The sequence below is a fragment of the Canis lupus genome, chromosome 16 (assembly GCF_003254725.2).
Source record: "Canis lupus dingo isolate Sandy chromosome 16, ASM325472v2, whole genome shotgun sequence".
Classification (NCBI taxonomy): domain Eukaryota; kingdom Metazoa; phylum Chordata; class Mammalia; order Carnivora; family Canidae; genus Canis; species Canis lupus.
Window position 1 is genome coordinate 33,763,162 of NC_064258.1, and position 14,324 is coordinate 33,777,485.

The following is a 14,324-nucleotide window of genomic DNA, read 5'->3' on the forward strand; positions in this document are numbered from 1 at the left end:
TTGGGCAGCTACAAGACCAGTAGATCTCCACACCCACCTGCCACAATCTTGAGAGTTTATACAGAGGTCTTAACTGGGTTCAATAATATGCACAACCAACATAGCTTCAATAACACATTACTCCCTAAAGGCTAGGACCCTGAGGTAGCTCCTAATGTGGAAACAGTGGGCAGGATATATTCTCCAAGGACAGAGGAAGGGGTGGGAAGCATCCTATTGCCCAAGTCCAGCTCACTGGTCAACCAGCGGTCACATCTTCTTGATGACCTCCTCCAACAATCAGAAGACAAATCCACAATGACTCACCAAAAATATGAGATGATATAAAGTCTAAATTAAATTATAATCCGGGGATCCCTGGGTGGCTCAGTGGTTTAGCGCCTGCCTTCGGCCTGGGTGTGATCCTAGAGTCCCGGGATTGAGTCCTACGTCCGGCCCCTTGCATGGAGCCTGTTTCTCCCTCTGCCTGTGTCTCTGCCTCACTATTTCTGTGTCTATCATGAATAAATAGATAAAATATTTTTTAAAAATTATAATCCAAATATGATCCAAAATAAAAATAAATCCATTAAGCTGTATATTTCTTTGTATACGATATATTCTCTGAGTGATAAGACCAAGAAAGATACAATAATGGATATAACTAATCTTTGAAATGAGAATACTGAGCCCTTTCATGCCAAATGTATCTACCATTCATAGCCAGATCTCCAGTGGCCCTGGAACATGTGAATTTGAACCCTTCTTCCCAGTATACTCAATATATAAAGCAGTCTGAACTTGGTGGAGATGACTTTACTTTTCTCCAATCATTGCTTTTAAGCATGCTCTGCTGAATCTCCATCTCTCGGTCCTTATTTCAGACAGACCCCATAGTCTCCAGATTTTTTTCAGGTATATGAAAAAGCCCCATTTCCTTAATGGTGACTCCCATGGAGGGATTAAAAGTGGTTTGGTCCTATCTAAATCTAATCTCCTATCTAATTTAAAGCCTCTCCCCTGGCCACCTGGGTGGCTCAGCAGTTGAGCATCTGTCTTTGGCTCAGGGCATGATTTCAGAGTCCCGGGATTGAGGATTGAGTCCTGCATCAGGCTTCCTGCATGGAGCCTGCTTCTCCCTCTGCCTGTGTCTCTGCCTCTCTTTCTCTCTCTCTCTCTCTCTCTCTCTCTCTCTCTCTCTCTCTTTGTGTGTGTGTGTATGTCTTTCATGAATGAATGAATAAATAAATAAATAAATAAATAAATAAATAAATAAAGCCTCTCCCCAACTGCCTTCATTCAGGGTTGCAATGGGGGGGAGAGGAAACTAGCCTGTTCCCCCTCCTGCCCTTCCCTCTCTTCCCCCATTCCCCTCTCATTTCTGGCTTTTCTAGGGTCTAAGTTGCAGAAGATGAGATTAAAGGAAAGGTATATATTCTTTTCCTTGCTTAATTACTTTGCGTTTTAGTTCTCCCTTGATTAATACTGACTGGCCATCCATGACCTTTTTGAGACAGATATCCAAATACTAGCACTTTTGCAAGGTTCAGGGGAAGCTCCTTCGGGAGCTTTGCAGGCACTCCATACTGCACAGTTCCCAGACAAACATAATCCAGTTTTTGGCTTATCTCTTAAAATTCTCCCTATCCCGAATAGAATATATCCTCCTATCCCAACCTATCACTACAGTGTTCTCTTGCCTCGGCAATGTACCTCTGGGACAAAGTGCTTTTAAGATCACTTCTACCTTTCATAGTATTCTCTTATGCCATGGGACACGCAAACATCTTTTCCGTGCCAAATGGAAAAGCAGGCTACTCCCTGGTGCCTGCTCATTCTGTTCTGTTATTAGGACTACTCCATGTGTCATCCTGCCTTCAAAATTCCCCAGGTGAGGAGCCCCAGTCTCCACTCATGTATACCTCAGTGGTCAGGAAGCACCAGGCTACTCTCTCAACATCTCTCACCTTCTACTGCTCTGGCAGTCCCAAGGAAGGTATAAGGCCTTGTAATTCAGCCAGCTTCTAGCTAAAGAGAGAGATGCCAATTTCCTCTGATATCAGGTTCCTTCAGTATCTCCTTGTGGTTTCTATGCAGCCTACCTAGCTGGTCTGAAGGAGGTGTTACCCTCCTGTATCTGAAGTGAATGGGGAAATGTTGCAGTCCTCCCCAACAGCTCACTACCTTTATGAATTACCTGCTTCCCTCTGTGGGTTGGGCCTGAGTCACAAGGTAATCAAGTGAAGAAGTGAAGATCCCAGGACAAGACTGGCCACAATTTAGTAAGTTCACAAAGTATCACTATGCTTATATTATCTTTGTGCCAGGCATGAAATCAGGGCAGCATCACAAAATCAGCAAGGTTGGTATCTGAAATGTCCTATAAAAGAAAGGAGGGCAATTCTTTACAGAGGTCAGTAACACAGTATGAAAGATGAGCCAAAAACTCATTCTGGTAAATAGGATTGAAAATGTCTATGAACCCTTTTCATCTACAGCAAAAGTCAGTCTGCCAAGAATAAACATTTGGGAAATACTGAAGCAGTAAGTGATTTTTATCTTGATATTAAAGATACCAATACAATGCATATTTAATTAATTAAAATTGAGTTTGATAGACTGTCCTTTACTATATTATTATGAGCATTCAATTAAATGCACTATTACTTCTGGAATTTTAGAAAATGGTCAGCTCTTTAGTTATTTTTCTCTTCATTAAGTTAAATTAATATATATAATTCTTAGGTTTCTTCCTCAGCCCCAAGGCAAAAATTCTTAATTTTAAGAATTTTAATTGAGAAAGGTACAACATAGGGGAATATCATCAATTCATCAATGGTACTGTAATAGTGTTATATATCACAGATGGTAGCCACACTTGTGGTGAGCACAGTAAAATGTGTTGTACACCTGAAACTAATGTAACATTGTGTGTCGACTATACTTCAATAAAAAATATTAATAAAAATTTTTAAAGAATTTTAGAAATTATATTTTTACCACCTAATTTTATTATTCTCTAATTGCCCGTGAAATTTCAAAATATTCATAGATAAAAGTTTTCGTTAGGTTGACCAGATGTCAAAATGCTGTATAGGCAGTTTTTAATTTATGAACTCAATGTAGCTCAGTATTTATGGAAGCTCAAACAATTGTTAAGCCAAATGCCATGCCAAGTGACCAAAGAACTCTCCTTCCTTTTTTTTTTTTTTTTTTCCTTCCAATTTCCTTTTGGAGATTCTACTCTCCAGGTCTCTTCAAACTCTCGCTACCCAGAAATGCTCCTAACTATATTTTTATTCTTTTTTCACCTAGGAACTGATCAAATTCAATTAGGAGGCATTAAAAGAAAAGTGAATTCCATCTGCTATAATTTATTCTTAATGGTGATACTCTTCTGCACTTAAAAAGCATCTCTGGTCCTGATCCCACCTCCTCATCACCCCTTTGTAATTTCTGTTACAAAAATGTGACCACAAGTATTCCTGATGGCCTAAAGTGAATGCACATTTGAATTTTTCCTTGGAAACATTGTTTCAGTTTAGTGCTATTGTGGCAACCAGAGACAGTAGGGGGTGGCCTTGTGGATCCAACCACCTGTAATTGTTTCTATAGGAAACAGGAAAAAGATACAGTTATGAGCATTTCTCCCACATACAGGCACACTCCCCAAACCCTAGTAGTATTAAATCAAACTTTTGGTTTTTTGCAGTGTTTTCATTCTAAAAAATTATATCCTTCTGTTTTATGAAGTAATCTTGAATTTTTTTGTTGGTGAATTCCTCCTTTCCACTTTTCTGGAATATCTTTCTGAAATTCCTTGACTTTCACAAATGGTGTTCTGATGCTTTAATCTTTTCTCTCTTATTTTCCATTACGGTTTTTCTTTTTTGTGTGGGTGGGGGGGGTGGTTTGGCTTAATGGTTTTGCAGTACTATAGAAATAAATAATTTTACTTCTACATCTTATTTTGAGTATTTGTATTTTCTACCATGATTTTTTCTTTTTAATTTTCAAGTTCTGTCTTGTTTTTGGACATTGATTTTGAAGCATCCTATTCTTTATACATAAAATATTTTTCTTATCTTTCTAGGGACATTAATGATAATTTTTAAAAATGTTTTTCCACCAAATTGCACGTTTGTCTTGGTGTCTTTCACTTAGAAACTTTCCTCAATTATCTGGTAACATTTTGTGTCTTCTCATATTTACAAAAGGGAGCTAAAAAGCTGATGGAAGATGTAAGCTTAAAGGCAGAGCTTTGGTACCAAGAGTTTTATGGTAGAGAGAACTGGAGGACTGTTTATTCAGCACATTCAATGTCAGTCTCTTTAGGTCTTTTTTCTTTTGAATTGGTCAGATTCCATAGAGCTTCTTCCTGGTTTATGCCTGGAAGGTAAAGGCCTGACCACCTTTGTCTCTGGAGCCCATGAAGGGAACAGCCACGAGGAAGCAACATTCAATGTACATACATGCATTTAGCTCCCTGTTTTCAGGATGCTTCAACTCTCAAATACATCAGATGTCCCCCAGCCCAGACACCATCTATTTTACCCTCTCCAAGGAATAAACCTTCAATATTATGTATGGAGAAGGAACAGAAATATGGGATCAAGGTGTGGGGTGGGGAATCTAGATATCTAATAGTTCTAAACAGGTTTCAAATAGTTCTTTTATTTATCTCATATTATTTATAATAGTATTTATATAATGCCCTTTTTAGGGCTATCTAGTATTCCATATACTATAGTTTATTTAATCATTCTTCTATTTATGGACATTTAGGTTATTTACAGTTTTGATGATATTGGGAAAAAATATATGATTAATAGCCTTCTAGCTAAATCTTTGTGTATATTCTCAATTATTTACTAAGTGTAAGTTCCCAGAGGAGGAAATATAAGATGAAGGGATTTGCATATATTTATCAGATCCACTACTTGTGCTTGTGAGAAAGCAAACTACTTTTAGTGATATCCAAGACCCAACATGATCTGTATCTGGGCCCCCTTAACTCTTTGAACCTTTTCCAACATTTCCTGTTCTCACACCTTATGCTGGCCTTAGTATGTACCATTTTGTTTTCTATCTCAGGATATTTGTACATTCTGTTTCTTCTATTTCCAGTCCCCCACCCCTCCTCTGTCTGGTACAAGCCTGTTCATCTTTTAGTTTCAGCTCAAGTGTATTCACTGTGAGAGCTTCCCTGAATCAACCAATCTGAATCAATCATTCCCTTTTTTGTGCCACTGCTGTATCCTATTTCTATTATGGACCATATAACACTATATTGCATTATCTATCTCACTTACAAAATTATACAAGCTACTTAAACTCAAAGATATTGTTTTATTTCACTATTAAATATTCTTCTGATCCACAGAGGAACTGACTTCTTATATTATGCTAAATGTTTTATATACTCTCATTAAATCCTTATAATCTGATGAGAAATGCATTATAATTTCTATTCTGCAGATAAGGAAACCTCACCTTAGACAGGTTATAGTACTTCTGCAAGAGTCACAGTTAATCAGCAGCACAGTTGGGGTTCAACCCCAGGCCTACCAGTTTCCACAGATAGTATCCTTTCTTCTTTGCTCTTAAATAAATCAACGTGTCCTTCCTCCATGCATGTTCCTCCCCATACTTCCTGTATTGGCTTTCTAGGGCTGCTGTAACAAATTACAACAAATTTAGTGCATGAAAAAAAAAAAAAAACAGAAACTAATTCTCACATCGCTCTGTATGCCACAAGTCTGAAATTAAAGTGTCTGCAGGGCAGCACTCCCTCCCTAGGTTCTAAGGATAATCTATTCCTTGCTTCTTCCTGCTTCCGGTACTTGGTTATGGCTGCATCATTCAAATATCTGCCTCTACTTTCACATGGCCTTCTCTTCTCCTTCTGTCTCTCCCCTGCGTATCTTGTATAAGGACACTTGTTGTCAGGTCAAGGACCCATTCAGATAATCCAGGATGACCTCATTTTGAGATTATTAATCATATCTGCAAGGACCCTTTTTATGAATAAGATCACATTCACTGGTTCTAGGACCCAGACATATTTTGGTGAGATAACCAATCTATTACAACTCCATCTTCTTATTATACCTTTGAAAAGAGACAGCATTGTTTGGAAGAAATACCTTGGCTCTGAAACAGATGGACTTGAATTCTAATTCTAGCTCTGCCTCCTAGTCCCTTGTGCCCTTTGATTAGTAACTGAAAACCATGAGCCTTTCCCTCACCTTGAAAATGGAAATATTATTTGTTCCATGGACTGGTTTGAAGATTAAGTAAAATAAATCACCTAACACATAGTGGATAGAAATAACTGCTCATTCTCTCTCCACCTTTATATGTAACCCCTCTCAGAGGCCAAATCACCAATTGATATGAGACTTTATTAAAAATCACTGAAAACAAAAGTTCAGTTTTTAAACACGACCATTGTTTGAACTCTGCACTCTGTGCTCTTGGTTAGTTTCTGTTTTCAATTTCCTTGGATCTGGTTCTGATTTTGATATAAGTAAAAGTCATATGGCTACATAGTCAAAATATGAATTTTAAAGCATTTTTTTGCATTTTTCTCAATAAAACCAACAAATATTTAAGACATATGTATTATCACATAGTGCTAGTTTATAAGCCTCAAAAAATGTGTTAGTTTATAGATATACTTCATTTTTTTAAATCCCAAATAGCATTATCTAACCAGTCACCAATTGTATTTCCCACTTCTTCTGGCTATTTCCAAACTCGAACTTATCTTCAAAGAATGAATATCTGCTACTCCTGAATATGTTCAAAAGAATGTGATAGGCAGCATAGTTGGGCAGAAAGAACAATAACAACTGAATTGGAAGAACTCACTTCACACCCAATGTATTATTACCAACTATTAGACCTAAGGAAAGTCATCATCTCACTGAGCCCATTTTTTTCTTCTACAAAATGATGATGCAGGTATCTGCCTTGTTAACTTTCAGAGCCACTGTTAATACATGCTTCATGTTAACAAAATACATAGTGCCTGGATTGGGCTAGAAATAGAAAGTCGATTCTGAAGAACAGAGATCTTGACCCTCTCAAGTGGGCAGAATGAAAATAATATTGTCTTTAAAAGCATTTATACATTGTTTAAAGTGTTATATGTTACTGGACCCTCATGCTCCTAGTAATGATGGCCACCCCTAGGATCATAGGAAGATACAGAACTCAACTTTAAGACTCTCTTAACTTTATGATTAACCATGGGAGTGGGCAATACAGCACACCTACCTGCTCAAATTAATAAGACTTAAACCTCCCAATTCATTGCATCACGTTTCAAAATTCTCTTCCAGGTCCACGTCCCCTGTACAACATCTTACAAATTCTCATTATAGTTTGTAAGGGACCATCTGGAGGATATATCTGAAGATCTTCTCTCCTTCCAGACCTCAGTGTTATCTAGTGGTCTGGTGGGCCCCAGAAGCAGGCACTGCTGGCCCAGGAGCACATGAAACTCTCTTCCTCTGGGCAAGACTACGGGCTCCTTCCTGCTTATCATTATTGGAGTGTCCTATGACTCGTCCTGCTGATTATTACAAAATCTCATATAGCAGTTAAAGGAAATGTAAACAGTTTTACCTATACCCTTCCCATTAGCCCAAAAGCAGACTACATGTTACAAAATGCAGGATAATAAATGTTAAAGAGTAAGAAAAACCCAAATATCATACTACCCTAGAGTAAGGAAAAGAGGAATGCAGGCCAAATAATGAAGTGCCTTTGAGATACAACCTGCTAACTTCAAATGCATTTATCCCATTTTAAGGTCTCTTCAATCCCATGGAAATTAAAAGCATAGTTGTCTCACAAGCAAGACTGTCTAGGTGCACAGCTAACTTTATTTCCCAGCCTTCCTTGTGGTCAGGTATAGCCCTGTGATTGAGTTTCTAGCCAACAGAAAATGAGCAGAAGTTATGTGTATCACTTCTAGGCCTAGCCCACAAGCATCCTCCTGGCTGGAAGGAAGATAACCCCCATGCACCTTGTGCTAAAGAAAGTGGAGTCTCCATTAGTCTGACTGTTAACCAGGGAATGAGTGCTATCTATTCACATGTTTAACCATCCAATGCCATCATGGGAACAGAAAAAAAAAGTTACTACATTTAAGACTTCACATTTGAGACTTAACTTTGGGAGTTTGGTTCCTCTAAGTAATAGACTCCCAACATTAATTCCTTGAAATAAATCTTAAAAGCATGTATTTTTTTAAAGATTTTATTTATTTTGAGAGAGCACGAGCAGGAGTGACCACAGAGGGAGACTCCTCACTGAGCAGGAAGCTCGATTTGGGGCTTGACCCCAACCCTGAGATCATGACCTGAGCCCAAGGCACCTATTTAACTGACTAAGCCACCAACACGCCCCTAAAAAGCATGCATTTTGAAAATATTTCGAGTCATGTTGGTGTCACTGAAGTTCTTAGAGGAAATAGTGAGATTTGCAATCAGATAGGCCTGAATCTGGGTTCATGTTTACCACCTGCTACATTCACGATATTGATCAAGTTTCTCTAAGCCTCAGGGTTTTTTTTAATGTACAATATTGGGATATTAACAGGATCTATATCATAGTATTGCTGTTTATCTCAGTGCCTGGCACATACATAATAAACATCCAATAAAGGTTAGCTGTCATTCAGAGCATATCCTCCCATGTAAGTTTTTAAACTGTAATAGTCATTAGTGCTATTACGAAGTCATTCTGATTTTTCTTCTAGATGAAGGGTGGGATTGTACTTCACATCCCTTAGAGTTTTATGTTCGCATGTGATTTGTTTTGACCAATGAACTCTAAGTGGAAATGATATGTATCATTTCCAGGTGGAAGTTTTAAGAGTCAGCAAGCATTTAAAATGCTATGTCTTGGGGTGCCCGGGTGGCTCAGTGGGTTAAGTGACTCTTGGTTTCATCTCAGGTCATGATCTCAGGGTTATGGGATCAAGCCTCATGTTGGGCTCTGCACTCAGCCCAGAGTCTGCTTGTCCCTCTCCCTCTGTTCCTCCCTGCACTCATGTACTCTCTCTGTCCTCCTCTCTGAAAAATAAATAAAACATTAAAAAATAATAATAAATAAATACAAATAAAATGCTATCTCTTTTTTTCTTCCATACCGGTAGCAGTGATACAGCTAGTGGCTACTCTGTCAGCTTGGGTCAGAGAATGAGGAAAACACTAGCCAACTCATGTTGTATATCTAGCGTGGCCAAGAAATAAATCCTTATTTTAAACAATTAGGGATTTCGGAATTTATTTATTACTAGCCCCTTTTGTCCTTTATGGGAACAAATATTCATATGGGTAAGTTAGTTTTTAAAATAATTTCATCATTTTATAGCAACCTCTAATACTAATAGCTGACAATTACAGAGTACTCACAATATTCCAAGAACTGCTATGTACTTAAGATGTGTTAACTCATCCATTTCCACAATCCATTTCCACAATAACCCAATGAGATACCTGCAGTATTCTTATCCTCCACTTAGTAGGGACAGAAAAGTTAAGAAACTTCCCCAAGGTCGCACAACCAGTATACACTAGAAGCCAGTTTTTAAAACAGCGTACCTGAGGCCTGTGGCTCTATTAGTCACCTTGCATCCACTTGCTGCCTAAAGTGGATGCTGTGATGTGTCTCCTAGGTCTGGGCTTCAGGACCTAGACTCATTTTATCAGTCAGAAACATTGACTGTCAATGTGCTAGCTAGGAACATAGTCCCTCCCTGGGAATCTCCCTCAGGTGATGAGAGCTGTGTGGGGTGAGGGAAGTGGGGTGGTGGGGTGGAGGGGAGCTCTCCCCAACCAAGTGAGCCCTCCCTGAAGGACTGGCAGGAACTACTGTCACTTGCTTAGCAGTTCAATTTCTCCTTTTGCCTTCTCCTACTTTCCTCACCTCCGCTGTTACCCAAAGCATTCCCCAATAACCTTCTTCATTTAAATCGGTCTCTAAATGTTTTCCAGGGAACCAGATCAATCCTCCCTCTATATTCCTACATGTGTACTGAAATCTAACTGATGTATTAACTCAGTGCACAGTTAATTGCCAAATGATTGTTGTAGGCCTCGTGAATTTGGGGAAAGTAAAGATCATTAGGCTGTCAGGAAAGGACTAGAATGATGAAACCTCACAAGTTAATGGAGATATAGAATCCTCTACTTTCTCAATTGAATTCAGTACACTTCATTTCTCATAAATGTCACCTGTAGTTATTTAGATCCAGAAAAAAAAAATGCCAAAAAAAAGAACCACATAGTTTGTATATAACAAATGATAGTTGGTCTTTATTATGACATTTATTCATCCTTGTAAGTAGAAATGGAATATTGTCTCAAGGTTACATAACTCATGAGCTGGTACGCTTCATCTCTTTCACGAAGACAGATGTCTCAAGAGAGTAGAAGCCATGTATCTTTATTGTACCAAATATTACATATCTCTGTGTTTCAGTTATACATAAGAATACTATTGAAAACTGACATCTTAAATTGATTTTGATTTCTAATAATGAGTAGAACCTAAAATTTCAATCATAACCCATCAGCTCTCTCACGCACATCTTAATTTACTTCATACAATTCCAATAAAATTTAAAGTGAACCAAATACTACTTCTGGTGTATTTCTTTTACCACAATTGAGTTTTTGTCACGATTTAAGCTCTATTACAGCATCTGTGGTCTGTATTTCATCAAATGAAAAATACATATTGTAGAACTTGAAATAAATAAGCAGTTCATGGAAGTTGTTATAAAACAGGGCAAATTATAAAACCAAAAAGTCTAAGTGGATGTATGCAATTTAAGAAAAACACTGTCTACTTTACCTTGGTAAATGCATATCTTATGCATTGTCCATTCTGCTGAAAGATCTTTATTACATATGAATATAGATTAATGACTAATGTTATGCAGAATTCAGAAGAAATTAAATTACTATATTTTCTTCTCTATAGATTGTCTTGGTACATTTAAGCTACTTTGCATACTATTGACTGGATGGCTTAAACAATAGAAATTTATTTCTCACAGTTCTGGAGCTGGAAGTCTGAGACCAGGATACCAGAATGGTCAGGTTTGAGTAAGAGTCCTCTTCCTGGTTTGCTAATGGGAATCTTCTCCCTGGATCTTCACAAGGCAGGGAAGAGAGAGAGAAAGCAAACTCCTTTGTGTCTCTTCTAAAAGGGTTCAAATTCCATGATGAAGGTTCACCCTCATCACTTAATTACTGCCTAAAGGCCCCACCTCTGACTACCATTATATTGGTATTAAAAAGGCTTCACACATGAATTTGGGGGAGAAGGGACACACAAATATTGAGCCCTTAGAAGAGATTTATTCTTATTCTTCACTTAACCAAAGAAGCTTGAATTCAACGGTGAAAACTTTAAATTAAGTAACTTGTATGGTCCATAGAATTTTAAAAGTAAATCAGTGTGAAGCTTACATTTACAAAACAGGCAACAAAGTCCTTTGTTACCACCATTTCAAAATGTAAATAAGAATTATATTCCTTATTGGCTGCTTTAATTTTGTTGAATGTACATTAAATTATGTTAATGCTTCAGTGGGGGCATATTTTTGCATTCATATTACTACCTGTTGAACAATTACTTTATTTTCACAGAATTACAGGTAGAAATAGAAAATATGCACCCTGTAAATTAGAGAAGTACTTGAGAGTAGCCCCTTGGAGGAAGCAAGGAAAGTACAGCCAGAAAGAGTGGAAATACTAAATTATAGGATATTTTCAAGGAAATACAATCTTTGAAACAATTGCAAGTGCCTGAGACAATTCAAACTAATCAAAAAACTACCATAATAGGGGTTCTTATGAGATTTGGTTTAATGCCTAGAAAAAAATTATCTAAAATTAGCATATCAATTATTTTCAGGTAAACAGTTGCTTTTCACCAGCTTAAGGGTGCACAAAAATAATTTGTTTACTGAAATAATTTATAAATCTCCCCCTCAGCAATCTTATTTTATGTTTTAACTTGGACGTATTAAAGCAAAGTATGCTTACTCCCAAGTGCTATGCCTTCCATTTAACTAAGCCTCAGTTCTGAACATTTGTGGTGTCAACTGCTAGACTTTAACTGCATTTTTGTTATCTGAAAGACATTTTATTCAGTTAATGCTGCTTCTGTCAAAATAAATTTTGTCATTAACATGCCTAAGCATCAATATAAAAATGTCTAATTTAAAACAAGATTTTTAAAGACCATCTACCTAAATATAATAGGTAATTTCCTATAATTTTCCTTACTATGTTGTACATCTTATGAATAATAATTACATCTTAATCTAATCCCAGGAATGCCCAGGAGAGAGTAGTTCAACTGCAGTATGGACTCATAATAGAGAATATCTTAAAATGTCTTCTAAACTCTCAAACAGGCCCATTCACCAACAACAAACCCTGAGACAGAATAAATGAGTGTAAATATAGTAAGAATGACTATAGAAAATATTTTTGGTTAAGAGGATATATTAAACAGAAAAGTGATTTATTTCTTAAAAAAAGTTATGGAAGTTTCTTCTCAAAATAGTTATTAACAGTATTAAATGTCATTAATTTTTCTCAAATGATTACAAATTCTCAATAAAAAAGGATAAATCTTCAAGACTGTATTACAGTACAAGGTATAGAGAACACGATAATAGGTGTACATCTTATTTCCTATAATAAAATTACTCTGCATAATTATTTCAGAAGATGATATGGAATATTGGTTCAGAACATAGGTTCTAGAGCCAGATTATCTGAATTTACTTATTTTTTTGAAGATTTCTTTATTTGAGAGAGAGAAAGCACACATATGCTAACACCCACGAGTGATGGGGGAGGGGAAGAGGGAGATGGCAAGAAGCAGATTCCCCACTGAGTGTGGAGCATGAAGTGGGGCTGGATCCCATGACTTTAAGATTGTGATCTAAGCCAAAATCAAGAGTCAATGCTTAACCAACTCAACCATCCAGCTGCCCCCTGAGTTCTAACCTTGACTTCACTTTTTAGCTGTGTGGCCATGAGCCATTTACCTAACTTCTTGGGGCTCAGATTCCTCACCTAATAAATGGAGATGATCATAATTATAAATACCTCATAGGATTGTTACAAAGTTTAATGTAGTCATACTTAGCAATAGAACAGTAGTTAGCACATGGTAACAATGCTCAAAAAGCATTGGTCAGTTTTGCCAGTTAATTTTTCCATGCTAAAGTTGACTTATAAATTCCCCAGATTGTGTGTCCTAGTTTAAACATTCATATAATCTCTTATGTGTACATGTAATGTTTTTAAAGTTTCCTACCATTGAAAAATTGTGTATATAATATCTGGACATCAAAAGAAAAAAATGAGGTGATTTTTTTTTTGAAAGCTTGGTATTGTAAAGAATTGTGACCTACTTACTTATGGTCTTTGAATAACCCAGCCTTTCATACCTGAAGTTTAGAACATAAGAAATGCCACACTGAGTTGCTCCCTTGGCTTCTTCAGCCCATCATTCTTTCTTTGACAATGGTACCTAGAAGAAAACTCCAGGGAAAATAAGGCTACCCTCCATATAACTAAATAAAGCATTCAGGAATGTATACCAACAACCTTGTATTTCCTCTTGGACACATCAAAGATCTATCTATCATTCATTAACTTAAGTGAGTCCTTCTTAAATCATGTTCCATTTTTAATCTATTCCATTCTATGAGGATGGCAAGCTAAGCAGATGTATAGTTCCTTTTTATCCTGAAAACTATACTCACAATCTTCACAAAAGATTTCCACAAATAAGGAAATTAACATTAATGTGATAAAAAGAGTCTTATGCATAGCATATGAGTTGAAAGACATTCTGGATATTTTGAACTTAATTCTTAGAGAATTTTACTAATCCAATCAAGCCTATAGGAATGTTTGTTTCTGAAAACCCAGTTAAAATCTCCTTATTTAGATCAGTGAACTCTCCAACCGGCCAACAAAAATGCTGACATTTGCAGTTTTAGAAGCAATGGATCTTTCGAGCATAGTTTCTTATTTTATTTGCTCTAAATTCTCTATCTGCTCATCAATATATACTAACTACCTTTTTGTTTCTCTACTTAAGAGATGTTACATAAATAAGTATATAAAATGGCATCTTATTTTATTTTTACTTCCTCAAGGTATAGGATAATTACATCCATAAATATAAATTTTTAAAAATTAGTTTCAACATAGGTTCAAATATTCCTGTAAGTAAACAATGTTGGGTGATAATTAAGTGTTTGATGCCTATAGTTGCACTTTATATCAGTAATG

The 14,324-nt window shown here is 36.7% G+C and overlaps 1 long non-coding RNA gene across 4 annotated transcripts in view; it reads right to left on the reverse strand.

The window, feature by feature from the left end:
* LOC112644268 (uncharacterized) overlaps window positions 1–14,324 on the reverse strand; it is a 39,131-nt gene that overhangs the window by 1,877 nt on the left and 22,930 nt on the right. The window contains exons 1-4 of one of the 4 annotated variants that reach the window (XR_003126321.3): window positions 12,051–12,569; window positions 11,055–11,152; window positions 5,473–5,651; window positions 2,177–2,359 (exon numbers count right to left, since the gene is read on the reverse strand). This is a non-coding gene — a long non-coding RNA (uncharacterized LOC112644268). Of the gene's footprint in view, window positions 1–2,176; window positions 2,360–5,472; window positions 5,655–11,054; window positions 11,153–12,050; window positions 12,570–14,324 lie in introns of those variants that run through there. The other 3 variants (XR_003126287.3, XR_003126291.2, XR_003126278.2) reach the window with 3 other exon arrangements.